Source organism: Poecilia reticulata, chromosome 9 (genome assembly GCF_904066995.2).
Source record: "Poecilia reticulata chromosome 9, P_reticulata-male-v2, whole genome shotgun sequence".
NCBI lineage: Eukaryota > Metazoa > Chordata > Actinopteri > Cyprinodontiformes > Poeciliidae > Poecilia > Poecilia reticulata.
The window spans coordinates 15,816,452-15,830,413 of record NC_088838.1 but is presented as its reverse complement, the minus strand read 5'-3'; positions in this window follow the sequence as shown (position 1 = coordinate 15,830,413).

Genomic DNA, 13,962 nt, shown 5'->3' with positions numbered 1-13,962 from the left:
GGGTCAGGTCGATTAAAAATGTAATTTAAAAAAAATTTTGCAACTGGGAGCCTACATCTTAGCATCTTTACATTTCCAAAACATTGTTTGTCATATGCATAAGGTTGAGAAATAATAATAATAAAAAAAATTGGGAAAATTAAAACCCATTTTGTCCCTATTCTCAAGAATCACTAATCAGTTGACCTTTACCTGTTTTTTTGGGTGTCGGGGTTGTGTGTTTTTTATTTAAGGGATGTTTGTGTAAAGAGCTCTGTTTCACATCATAGCCATCATTTTCAAGGAGAAAGGCATCCCAAGCCAGGGACCTCTACATCTTAAAATTTGAGATTTAAAGGGGCACATTTAAATGCCAAACAATAGAACCTGCAACTGAACAACCGATTTATATTTTATTGACATAGTACCACATGGTTAGGTCACTCTTTTACCATCAGAACTGCTTTATTTTAGCCTAGATTCAACAAGGTTTTAGAGATTTTCATCCTCACTGAGCAACATGTACTGACTACAAGTTCATCTGCATAATTATGATGCAATTCTCAGCTTCATCCATATGGTATAAGATTTGTGTAGTTTATGTCTGTTTCTTTGAATACTTTTTCATTTATATATTTTAACCATATTTTAACCATATATATATATATGGTTAAAATAAAAGGAACACTTCAGTGTTCACTTAAATGTTAAAGTGTTCCCTTTATTTTTTTGAGCAGTGTATATTTATATATAAATGGAATTTATGTTAGTAAATTCCATACATGAATAAAAACCTGAATCAAGAGTAACTTCATTGAAATAATGTTTTGTTTTGTTTTTCAGAGCATTTAGCATAGCTTTTTGTGCTTCCTTGACATGCATACAAGTTCTTGTGTAAAGATGTTTGCAAAAGGATTGCTAGCTGTTTGCACATTATATATTGGCATATAAAATTAAGCATGCTATGAGAAATAAGCTCAAATGATTGATCATCTTCTTCTTAAATGAGTGTTCCATTTCTAAGTGGATATTTTGGCCACAAACTGAATTGGGTGCCAAGGTATAGGAAGAGTGGGAAGGCCTAGCACTAATGGTAACCCTTGAAAATAGAAATAAGGCATTGACTGATATTTGACTCAAGAGTTTTTTTTTAGCGATTTAAAATGAAAAAAACTTAAATGAGCTGGGGACCAGTACCAAAATATTGATCCAATGTCGACATTAAGTCTGTCCAGCAGGTCAGTTGCTGCACATTACTGGCATACACCAGGTGCATGTACGGTATGACACTTGAAACAACATTATACCAAACATTGCAACCAAGAGGTTCCTTGTGATTGTAATACTGCACATATGGATATGTCAATGTGATTGCAATTTCATCTAGCTCTACTTACAACAGTCTTCAGAGGTGTGGTTAAAAATGTGTTGAGATACTGCAGCTAGACATGGTGCTCCATCTGCAACATCGCACATAATAGGGCTCTACAAAAGATAGTTAAAGAATCTCAAAAACATCAGAAAATGGGTACACTTGGTGGACATGGTGACCAAGATAGTGACTCAGACAGTCTGTCATAATTAATCAATGCTAGGTCTATTGTTTATAAATAAAATGTTCACCTAATAATTACATGATTAAACAGTTGATAAATAGATGAATGGTGACCAGATGCTTTTGTGTTGTTTTGCACCAGTTTCTGACTGTCTACATCTAAAAATCACAACTGAAATCAAAACTAGTTGAACCAGGCAATGTTTTTTCTATCTATTCTAGTGCAATTTCGATGAGATTTTAACAATTGTAGCCTCAGTTTCCTGCTCTTACCTGGATGAAGTGGCAACTGGTGTGGTCTGCTGATGCTGTAGCACAGTTTCAAAATTTGATGAGTCGTGTATTCTGACATGGCGTTCCCCATTCCTTTAGGTATAATGCGTGCTTAAGCTGTAGTTGCTTTTCAATCATTTCTAACCAATCTGTTTATTCTCCTTAAATAAAAAAAATAAAAAAATCGCTATATTTCTGATGTTATACCTTTGAGTTTTAAATCAAAGCAATTGTAACATGCAGTTTTGTTTTAAGATTTAGTCTAAATACTATGACACCATAAAAGCAGGATGCTTTGGCTCAACACTTTATACTGAAAGAATTTCATAACTGTCATATTGTATGGTAGTTGATGGCCTCAATAGCAGAAGATGGAGGCATAGAGTAGATAAGTATAATTTAATGGAAAAAGAATAAAAACTACAAAAAAACACAAGAAAGAAGCCAGCAAGGGGACATGAGGAGAACACATAGTGGAACGAGGAAGTGATGGGAGTAGATGAACGGATCCAGCGAGTAGTGAGTGAGAAAGAGAGAGTTAAACACTGGGGAAGTTGCATGCTGACGAAAGACTTGGGTTGCTGAGCTAATTAATTGCAGGTGTGAGTGGAGGAAAAGAGAGAGAGAGAGTGGCACAGGAGGCGAGGGAGAGTACACAGGAGAACAGGAAATAATTCTAACACTAAATAATAACTTGACTAAAGAAACCTAATAAAGCTAGAGTAACAAATAATAAGAACTAAACATGACTAGAAAAACTATGAAGAAATGAACTTAAGGAAAACAGGAACAAGACAGATGTAACCGAAATAACACAGAAATAAACAAAACCCAAAACCAAATCAAACATCCCCAGATATGACAATATCAGCCTGTGCCTAATAAAAAAAAGTGGTAAGTTTGATGTGCTTCGTAATTACAGAGTACTCTTTCTGCCTCAAATATTTGCATGGGAGTGTTTCTGAATCCAATGGGTCTAACCAGATCTAAATGTGTTTTGCAATATTTGTACTTACCACTTCTAGGTTTATGTAAAACAAGTTTTCTGATATATTCTGTAAAATTTAGGTTTATTTTATTTATGTCCCATCCCATGTTTTTCAGGGTAATATAAAATATTTACTGTATTTGTTGCATCCTTTTCAAAGCATGGCTCCGGGTGTTATCAAGAGGCAAGGATGAGCACTTGTTTTGCACATTTGTGCACACATCTGTGCGCGTGTGCTTGTACTCAAGACATGCATGCAGAATAATTTGTTCATTTCTATGTGGATACATGAGGGCTTTGCTTTATTTGCACATGCGCATATATTGCCAAAGCCCTCCTCTCTTATTGCAGGGAAATCTACTCCACCCCCTTGATGCATAGCACTACTCTTTTATGGCACGTAGACAGACACATGCATACAGTGCCAGAATATTCTTGCGTACAGTTGTTATTTTGTTTTATCTCAAAAAAACCTCACAGTTGTTGTATGTGATTTTTTTTTTTAGTAATAAAGATGTTGAAATTGATTCCAGTTAAGTAAAATGATATCACTATTAACACAAAAGTGCAAATGTATCAAGTAGAATTAAATGTTTCTAATGTACGAAGACAGATGTAATTTTACAAAAGTCTCTCGCGAGTCAATTTTAATCAAGACAGCTTGTTAAAAAAAAATAAAATAAAATCTATTCTGTTCCATACGCGTCCAAGTGATTTAGTTTTTATTTAAAACCGAAGACAGTCTCTGACTTTCTACTCTCCTTTCCTTCATCCCACTCAGCATTGTGACTGCAGCTGTTTGAACTCTCAGCTCTCTGGAGCCTGCGCTCCTTTTATTCTTTTCTTAGCCAGCATTGTCTGTTCTTTTTAGTCAGACTTGTTATTTTTAGATTAAACATAATAGCCAGGATCTTCGACATACTGTGAAAGTTTCACACCAATCCTATTGTTTAATCCATACGACATCTCCTCTGTGCTTACTAGCACTTTGGAGCTTCAGCTTAAAGCACAAGTCTTCAAATATTAATAAATACGATGGGAATATTACAGTAGGAATCTCAGCCAAGTCAATCAAATGGACTTATTGTTGAATGTCACAATTCATTTTTAATGGCGGGGCTTTTTGTGGACGGGCTTTGCTAAGCATTAAACATCATTTCCTTCTTTTATTAATCAAACAACAGTTTGAAATGTGTGCCACTGATCTCAGTGGCGTACCTCGATGCAGAAAGGGGATGATGGAAGAAAAATCTGTGTCATCTCCTCACCAGCAGGACAGAAAATGGTTCAAAATGTAATTCTCTTTGGTGCAGCGCCTCCTTCCTCATTCTCTCTAATCTGCAAGCATGCAAATTACAATGCAAATGCAAATACTGCTGAATAATTTATGTGCAGTCTACATTTCTCCTCCAAAACCAGCAGCTTCTTGCTTAAGCAGAGTAATGTGGGATTCATAGCACAGATTTGGTTAACCACAGAAATTCGCCCGTTTGCCTTGGACGATTTTGTGAAGGACTGACAATAGTCATTGCTAAATAGCTTAATCATTTAATATCCGACAATACAGTTAAAACCTCGGCTCAAATCTGTAAACTTTATTTTAAAATCTGCAGTTTATATGCCTCTTTTCTATTGCTGCTGTTACCTCAGAACAGCAGTAGAAAAAAAATCCTGTTGTCACTTATTTATTTTTTTATGTAATTTGTATTTAAAATTAGAAAAAAAATATTAACAAAACACAAGGTTTTATTTTTTGCTTGCATTAACTCGTGTTGATGTCAGTGATTTAAAAAAAACAACTTATATGTTAAATAAATGTCTATTCAAATGACTGCTGTCACCAAATCACCCTTTTCAGCTATTTCTGCAATTTGACATCCAACAAATTAACAATCACAAAGTGTGTTTTTTTTATTTTTTATTTTGTAGATAGGAAGAAAACCCTCACAGCAATTAATATTATATATATAGACACAACCTTATAAGAGCTGATATTCCCTGCATCCGAGCTAATGTATTCAGATTTCTCCCTCTGCAGATTTTCCATCAGGGATTATAATTAAGCAAAAGTGTTCATGAGTGGGCACGTTCATTTCGCCCGTGTCCGGGTTTAGGCGGTTTTAGGAGAATGGAAAAACAAATCCTGGTTGAGCAACGCGATGCATGCAGCTGCAGCTGAGTGAAAATATTACACACAGAATAGCAAACATGAAAGTTACTAACATGCTAACTTTTTTTCTGTTGGTAATTAACTTACTAATGGAAAAATAACAAAGTAGAAATACATACGTACATGCATTCGTACATGTAGAAGCAGCTCTATCTATCTATCTATGGACATCAATATTTGCTTCTTTTTCTGCCAATTCATTTTTATGGTCTATCTTGCTGCATTTGACTAACATTACAATGAGTGTGGAAGTAAAAAAAAAGAAAACTGCAGAATGTGATTAAAAAAACCTTGAATAAAATGCTATAATTTTTAGACATACTCATAGGTTTGATTGAATAAAAAAGAGCATGCAAAGTTGTAATACAACATCTTCTCTGGTACTTTATAATGTGTCTACTGTTCAACCACTCACTCATAAAAAAGTTTAAAACTAAAAAGAGATATGGCTTTAAAAGTAAATGTTCAATTTTCTATTACACACTTTGTAATTTCAGGTGTGTGCAAATCTAGTTGATTTAAATGAAGACTAAAACACCAACAACTGCACTGCCTGGTGTAGTCATTGTGCTTGCCAGGATGTCACCATTATGCCACATCTTCCTTGTTCTTATATTGTTTTTATTTTCTGCACAAATGCTGTTTCGACTATTGTCTACAGAGAAAAGAAAACACATTGCATTTACACTCGCAGTGCACAAGTGTAGCAGTCCAAAGTATTAATGCAATTTTTCCTCCCCTGTTCATATGAAGGTCGATTTATAAGAATTAGGGTGCAGTGTTTGACTGCATGTGTGTGTGTGGACAATAGCAGACACACTGAGAAATTAAGACAGAGCTAGAGGGGGAGAGAGAGAGAGGGAAGCTCATTATAATCAGGCAATTATGCTGGCAGAATTAGAGGCGTCCTTATTTTCTCTTGTGGCAGCCAGAGTGTGGATACGGCTTTTTAACTCACTGTAGACTAATCCATGGATACGACTGACTATTTCATGTTAATATGAGGAATCTGTGTGTAACAGCAAGATTTGGAAGTAAAAGCTGGTGATTTTTTTTTTTCTTTTTTTCTCGATTTTTTTATTCTTGTGAACTGGCAAGCTAACCGAAGCTCCCCAGGTTCTGGGTGTTTAATTTGCATTGATGAGATGTTTTTTTTTTCTTCCTCTCCCTCTCCTGGTTATGGTTTTGGCACAACAATAGAGAGCTGAGAGAAGAGGGCAGTTGATCAAGCCCACAACTCAGGACCATCAGGGTCTTCAGAACTGTGGTATATAATTATATTGCATGTTTTTTTTTGTTTTTTTTTTGCTAAATTTGTCTAATCTTGTTGTTAATCCTATTGATATTGTTGTTTATGTTTATCAGGCATAGAGTGTATTATACATCGTGTGCAACTCAAAGCTGTAATATTTTATTTTTTAGGTTTTCTCATATATAAAATCATACTCAGAAATTGAAATGTACAAAAATTAAAATGTATATTATTATCTAGATGAAATTAAAATAAAAGAATAAGATTATACATCTCTTCCTGACTATTCTTCAGAAATTGAATGCACCAGGTCCACATTTAAGATCAATATAATTGTCCACTAGTGGCGCGCTCTCACTAAATACTTTGACCCTAGGTCAAGGCTGTTTGACCAGAATTTAACTCTTGACCTCTAATACATGTCTTATCAACTCCCCGCCTAATTTGTATTGATTATCACTCCCAAGAGACTTGGGGGTTAAAACACTTCTTTCTTAATGACATATTACTTGATATATTTTCCTGACAAAAAAAATAATTTCATGATTTGAAAAGTATGTTTTCTTTATATTTTTACACATTTTGTCACAAAAGATAAATAGATGAATTCAGGACAAAAGAGACTCATTGCTGCACATCTGCCACCCTCTTTCCAATTACGGAAATATGAAGTTGTGCCTGAAAGTGCCTGTGTGTGTGTGTGTTTACGTGTGTGTGTCAGGGTGGAGTGGGTGGATGGCTTGAGATGAACAGGGGAGCTACGACTTCTCTCAAGTTCTCAGGCAAGTGCTTGTGTCTGGCGATGGAGGAGGCAGCTGATTTGGGATACGACGTTAACATAACAAAGGGCCTGAGCCTGTGAACTTGGGGCTCCTTTCGACCCCGGCACTGTGGGGATGAATAGTCTTCGAGCCTCCCCATGGAGCACCCCCCACAGCTTGCCCGATCGTGGTAAAATTGTTAATCAGGGTAATTTAATATAGTTTTCAATATGCCTCATCTCTCATTGAAAAAGCATTCTTGCCTTAATTCTCGCCTTCCCTACTAAAAAAAAAAAAAAAAAAGCGGGACCCCCGCCCTTTCTCTGTCCCGAGCAGACGAGACGGGCAGCTGCAGGTCTCAGAGCTTTCTCAATTGAAATGTTCAAACGTCAACAACATGAAGGCCTCCATAGACACAGTTTGTATGTATATGCTGGCCGAGTTCATTGTAGAGGACTATTTGTTCATGTGTGTATCTGGACACAGTCAGTGGATAAGCATCTATGTGTGTGTGGGTAGAGGGGAAGACAAAAAGCTTTAATCTGTAAATGTGGCTTTGTGTTCATACAGCGCAATGCCACATGCTTACTTTGTCTTGCGCTGAGGAAATGAGCAAATCAAACGGAGGGTCTTGACGGATAGTGTCGAGCACTTCACCTTTCTAACCTGATCTGGAATGAGGTCACTGCAAACGGTTCCTCCGTCTAAGGTCAGGCTGACGTCAGTTCACCCGGTATGCAGTGTCCACTGGCCGAAGTGAGTCATCAAACAACTGGTCCTCGTTTTAGGCAGTGTGAAGACACCTATCCACCCACGCACACACACACGCACACTAACAAGTACACGCAGGGCCCAGGTCCTGACTCTACTCTCTATAAATACATGCTGTAATCGAGGATGACTCAGACACTTCATGGTTCTTCGTGGGGCGGCAGAAGATGGAGCGAGGTGGACGAGGAGTCTGCAGGAACACTTGGAGGAAGGAAGGAAAATCTTACATTGGTTTCTTGGTGTCATTTTGGATCAAACTGGTAGAGAGACAAAAAAAATGCTGGTGAAGAACAAAAGCGTGTATGAATGGGCGAGTGACTGAGTGTTTAGCCCTTTGGAGTCCTCAGACTAGATAAAGTGCTATACAAATGCGGGCCATTTATCAGCGCTCTTGTCCTTCTTCATAAATTAAGAAAGTGGATGTACTTTTCCAGCAGCATGCAACCTGACAATATTGGCAACAATTAAAGAAACTATATAACTATATTTTTATGGATTTGTTTGATTTCTCAATAGCCTCATCTGCACTTGTACCTGTGAATTAATCACATAGTGCAAATGTTTGCTAAGTTTCATAACACTTACCCAGATCTACAACTGACAAAGACGCAATGAAAAACCACAGGCTTTGTTCTTTTAAAGAAAGACACTGATTGCTATAGAAGCTCTATATTAATTTCATAATTAGATGGCTAAATCAGCTCCCTTCAGCTGCTTAAAACAAAACCAGGAATGTGTCTTTTGAGAAATAACTAGCTTGAGAATCAGGTGACATCAGACCTAATTTATTCAATCACGGGCTCCAAGACACTTCTTCCCAGTCTAATTTAAGGACATTTTAGCAACCGTTGAACTACAAAGTGCCGGAAGATCCAGTTTCAAAGATTATCAAAAGTCAGACTTAATTTTTATAAAAATACGAAGGAATAATGAAATACTTAAGAAGTATATACAACACAACCTGCCTTGCAAAATTGCAAGGTGGAGATAAATGAATTAAAAACGTTAAAGTTCAGAATATTTAAGAAATGATACATATGTCCAAACTTTGATTTTATTTTATACAATAGCCAGATTGTATATCAAGATGGTTTGACAAAACTATAATTCTGCACTGATAGGGAATTGAAATCTAGATCTGTTTTCATGTCTTGTATGTGTTTGGATAGGCAGATATATAAAAATGAGCAAATATGTCAGGCATTTCTCAAAATATAATTTCAAGGTAGCATGAAAATTGAAAGAAAATATTTATCTGATTTATGTTGATTAATTTCAGATTTATTTCTTTATTTTTGCCACCACGCTTATCCTTAGCTCCCTACAGATTCTCTATGAGATTCAAGTCGGGATTCTGGCCTGGTCACTCTAAAACTAATTTTGCATGTCAGAACAAACCTGTACGTAAAATTAAAAGATTGCTTCAAATCTTAATATGCCAGGGTTATGAATAATTCAACTTTTGTTCATGGCAAAATGTGGCTTTACTTCTTAACAAGCCTCCTCTAATAATGCTGTGTCCTATATTGCAAAAATACATACGTATTTCTTTTTTCTAGCAAAAATCAATTGCAATATAGTACTGTTTTTGAAAAACAAAAAGAAAAATAATTAAAACATAGAGGTTTTTTCTTTTGACAAAAAATGACTTTAGTTGAATATTTGATGAAACAAAGTGACTTTTGTGAGAATATTTTGTGTTGATAATAATAAAAAAAAAACATTTTGGCATTATAATAAAAAATTTGCATTGTAACTTTATGCTGCATACATACCTGTAGTGAAAGTTTGGTATATCAAGTTTTTATATAATGGCGTTTGCGACTGCTTTAGTGTGACGGGAAATTGAATTAATCAAACATGGAAACAAAGGTGTTATGGGCCCCTGTGGGGGACGGGGTCTAACTGGGGTCAGGATTGTGGGGCCTTGTCTAGACTGCTTGTTTTTGTGGTTGCAAGGTTTCAACCTCTCTGTCATCCTTTTAAAAGAAGAACTTGACCCATGTCTGGTTGCCGTGGGAGTCTTAGGAAGGGAGACGGGAAAACATGGAACTGGTGTGTAGCTGGGATTACTATGGAAGTTTTTACGCATATCTACTCGTCGAAGGCTCATTTTCTAAAAAAATCTGCAGTACTCAAAACCTCGAATAAATACGTATGCTTGTAATTCCATTTTGCTATGCTGCATTGCTTATATTGCAAAGAAAATGTGTTAACTTTTGAACTGTCAAGATTCAAGTTATTCTTTTTTTTTCACAGACTTGAATCTGTCGCTTTAGGTTTCCCTCGGAGACATAACCTCTACATTTTCCCCACTTCCTCTGTATTAGTGCACTTCTCCAAACAATATTTATTGCAGAATATCTCTAGTTATAGGGAGTTAAAATCAGCCAGTCACAGTACAAACACAGGCACACAAAAAAAACACCACAGGAACACCAAAACACCCATTAGACACCAAATTCAAATCAATTCCTCCCACTCGCTTAGCTCCTGTCTTGGTGTGCGTGGAGGGTGCAGGATGCTGCTACAGGGCATGGTATAATTGAAAGGCTGAAGAAGAACACTGCTTCTTTAAAAACCAACCAGCAGGCAACGGGGGCATGATGGGAAAACAAAGCTGGGGCCCCAGGAGTGGGTAACATGACATCACTAATGGAGGAGCAGAAAGGATCACTGGCTCGGTTTGTTACTGGCTGTCTTCGTAACAACCACCAGGTTTTGAAGACGCAACACGATTAAATCCACAATATCCAAATCTGATGTTTATATGACCAACATGAATGACATCAAGAGGTCAGGATTTGAAGAAACTTTGCTGAAACATACTGTTTGCACACAATTAATTTAGTATTTTCCTCTTTAATGCTGTGTTTAGGTTGAACAAACGCATGATTCATCACTATAGGTGTGGAATTTTAGAATAATCCTCTTAATTCTCGAAGAATTAAAAATGTTAACTTTCTTCAAGAATGAACATGTGATGTATGTGATAAATACATGTATATTGGTAGAATATCCACAATATACATAAACCTATATTTATCTAAAAAGTATTACATTTGAAACTATTTTGTTTCGCATCTTCTCTGTTTTTCTTTTCTTCCTATGAATCCAAGTTTGACAAGGGGCTGCATCTCTGCGGTATTAGCTCGAGCAGCTGTGAATTCAAAGAAAATCAGCAAGCATGTCTGTCTCTTTCTGACCCACATAAGGGATCTCCCACCCTGCACTTCTAAGATGGCAGCTCATTTTATCCAGCCATAAATATCAATATTACCTATCAATAAAGCCAAGAGAGCAGGGTAAAAATAGCTGGAAGAGGGTAAAAAAAAGTGGACAAGGAATGGGGTTGAGAGATGTGTTGAAATAAAGGGCAGATGCGGCAGAGAGAAAAAGAAAGCGATGGCTGCTTCTCTGTTTCGGGCCCATGGTCTCATACCTCCTGGGATAGCTGAACACTGTCAACATTCTGCACTTCAAAATCAATCACTCTCAACTGGACAAAAAGAGAAGGACACACACTGCAACCGCACATGCTACAGTCAATGCTGAGATGCTGTATGACAGCAGCCTGTCACAGTGTCATGTTGTCATTATTGAGGACTGGGACAGAATGTCAGCAATGTTTCTGTTTTTCTGTATATTTTGGATGTACATTTAACCAAACTGAACATGAAAATGTAATTTTCTCTTGTGATCTGCAGTCTGCAAAAAAAAAAAAAAAAAAAAAAAGTGCTTTCCAACTGGAAACATTTGATGTTTTGTGCCATTTGTGAGAAACATTATGCCCAGATAACCTGGTGGTGTTTGTATGAAGAGCTGGTTTAAGGTATCCTGTTGATTCAGTATAAAACACTTTTGGTTGCAGTGCAGGGCAGTTCTGACTGATGAGTGAAAATGGTTTTCTGAAGTGCCTCTAAGCTGATGTGGCTGTCTTTATAGCAAAGCCCTTGAGCAAGAATATCACATGCAACCAACCCTGGTTTTCCAACATTGAGTCTTATACATTGAAGTCTATTTATTTATTTATACTACTGTTTTGCCTTTGGCTTATTTGATGAAGTACTAAGCCATAAATTATCCCTGCTTAGAAACACCAAATTTCGTTGCCGCTCCTTTAGACATAATATAGTACAATGATATAAATTCATAATTTTGTATACAGTTTCATATCCATACATGGCAAGTACATCTTTACTCACTTCATCTTGAAATCAAGCTCCTGTATGGCCCACAAAATAATTGTATCATAACTGATATATTGCTCATGCCAATCACATACTGCATGGCAACAGTCACTCACGGCTCGTAACATGAGTAAGGAGCATACGCTAGCTGCCCTTATTGAACTCTCAGGTGCAGCAAGGAACCTTTCCTGCTGGACTTTCGTTTTTACCAAGAAATGTTTAACATAGTCAGCCCCACTGTTTTGTTAAATACAGACTTTGCAGATAGATTGACCATGAAGTGCAATGACCTCACACCGAGCTTTACTGTTTTTGAAGTACAAAAATAATAACAGGCAACTATCATGTTATCAAGTGTGCAGATTTGTAGACTGAGTATATAGGGCTGTAACACTTAGAGCACACTCATGTCAAAGTATGATTCATTGGTTTTTGCACTATGTCACCATTTCAAGGCTAAAATGAAGCATTCTCCACTCCCAAAACCAACCAAAAATACCAAGGTGTGAAAGGGCAATCTATTCTGAGTTAGTATGCTGGTTATACCAACTTTTTTTCTTAAGGTTTTCACTGTATATTTTATGGCAGTACAGTATATATTTTACTGACTTTTTTGCTCTTTGCATAAATGTTATAGCTGGTTGCCATAAGTTAGAATTTTGAAGACTTTCCAAATACAAAACTTAATCAATGAACACATTAACAGTTCATCTGAATGACGTTTACACTTGAATGAACTCACAGTTGTTAAGGCTCCTGTTAATTCTATATAAAAAATGCATATTACATGTCTTGCAAACCAGCAAATATGATCAAATCTTCAAGGTCTGAAATGGTTTGCATTCCTGTTCTGAATAGTGTATGTATATTGGGAGCCAGGGTGTGCATTTCACTGGAGGATGTATGTTAATTTTATTTCTTAAATCTATAGAACAATTCACCATTTCTGAATTGAATTAGATTTTTTTTTGTAAATATTCTGGAAGTGGTCAGATATTTACTACTTGAATTATTTAGATAGTAGAGCAAGCTTCACCATCACTTTCAAAAATCCTGCATACCAGGAAAATGGGACATCTACAAAGGGTTCAGATGGCACTGTGGAGATGATTTGAAGTTGTGTTGATTTTGTGGTGTACATGTAAGCAAAAGCCATGGCATCCATACGCCAGAATATGACAGAACTTTTTCTCATATTCAAAAATTACGGCAATTATTTGGTGACCAAACTATGCTACATTGTCAAGATTATTTTTCTGTGGGTGTTTCTTCCAGTGTCATATAAATAAAAATCAGGTATGAAAGGCAGATATTACTGTGTTATCGGTTTACAAAATACTAAATTCAGTGTCAGGATATTGTCTTTATATCCTTAATTCCTAGATATTTATCATGTGACCTCAGAAGGATTTGGATTTTGAGTCTTGTTGAATTATGTCTTCTACGGTGTATTCATTATCAGTTCCATATTTGTTTTTTCATGGTACATTTCATTTAAAATTTTGATTGAGCTACTTGTAAAAAGAAATACAATTCCTTGGCTTATTGTAGAACACTACAGCCATCTATGGTTTCCTAGATTTACTGAGAGAGTAAGCAGAAAAATAGTGTAGTTTCAGTAACCCATCATTTTTCTTTGTGTAAACTTTGCAGACTCACACTTCTGTATCTTGTCGTCTGTTGGGATCATGGGGTGGATGCAACTACTGAATCTTCCCCCAAACAAAAAAAGATAACACAAAGTCCTGCTATCTGTAGATAAAAGTGAAATAGTATGCAGTCTTGAGGGAAAGGAAAAAAAATGTATATAAAGAAGAGAAAGGCACAGAAGGGTGCAAAACATTTCTAACACATAATTGAGTTGAGAAGTTCTCTTCACTTTTACCTGGATGCAGCTACCAAGGTCGTGCTCATGGATGAAACAGAACATTTTAACAAGCGTGTTCTCTTACACGACTCACATTAAACAGTCTGAATGGAACATGTTTCATCAGAGGTTGAAATCATACTCTCATGGTTCAAA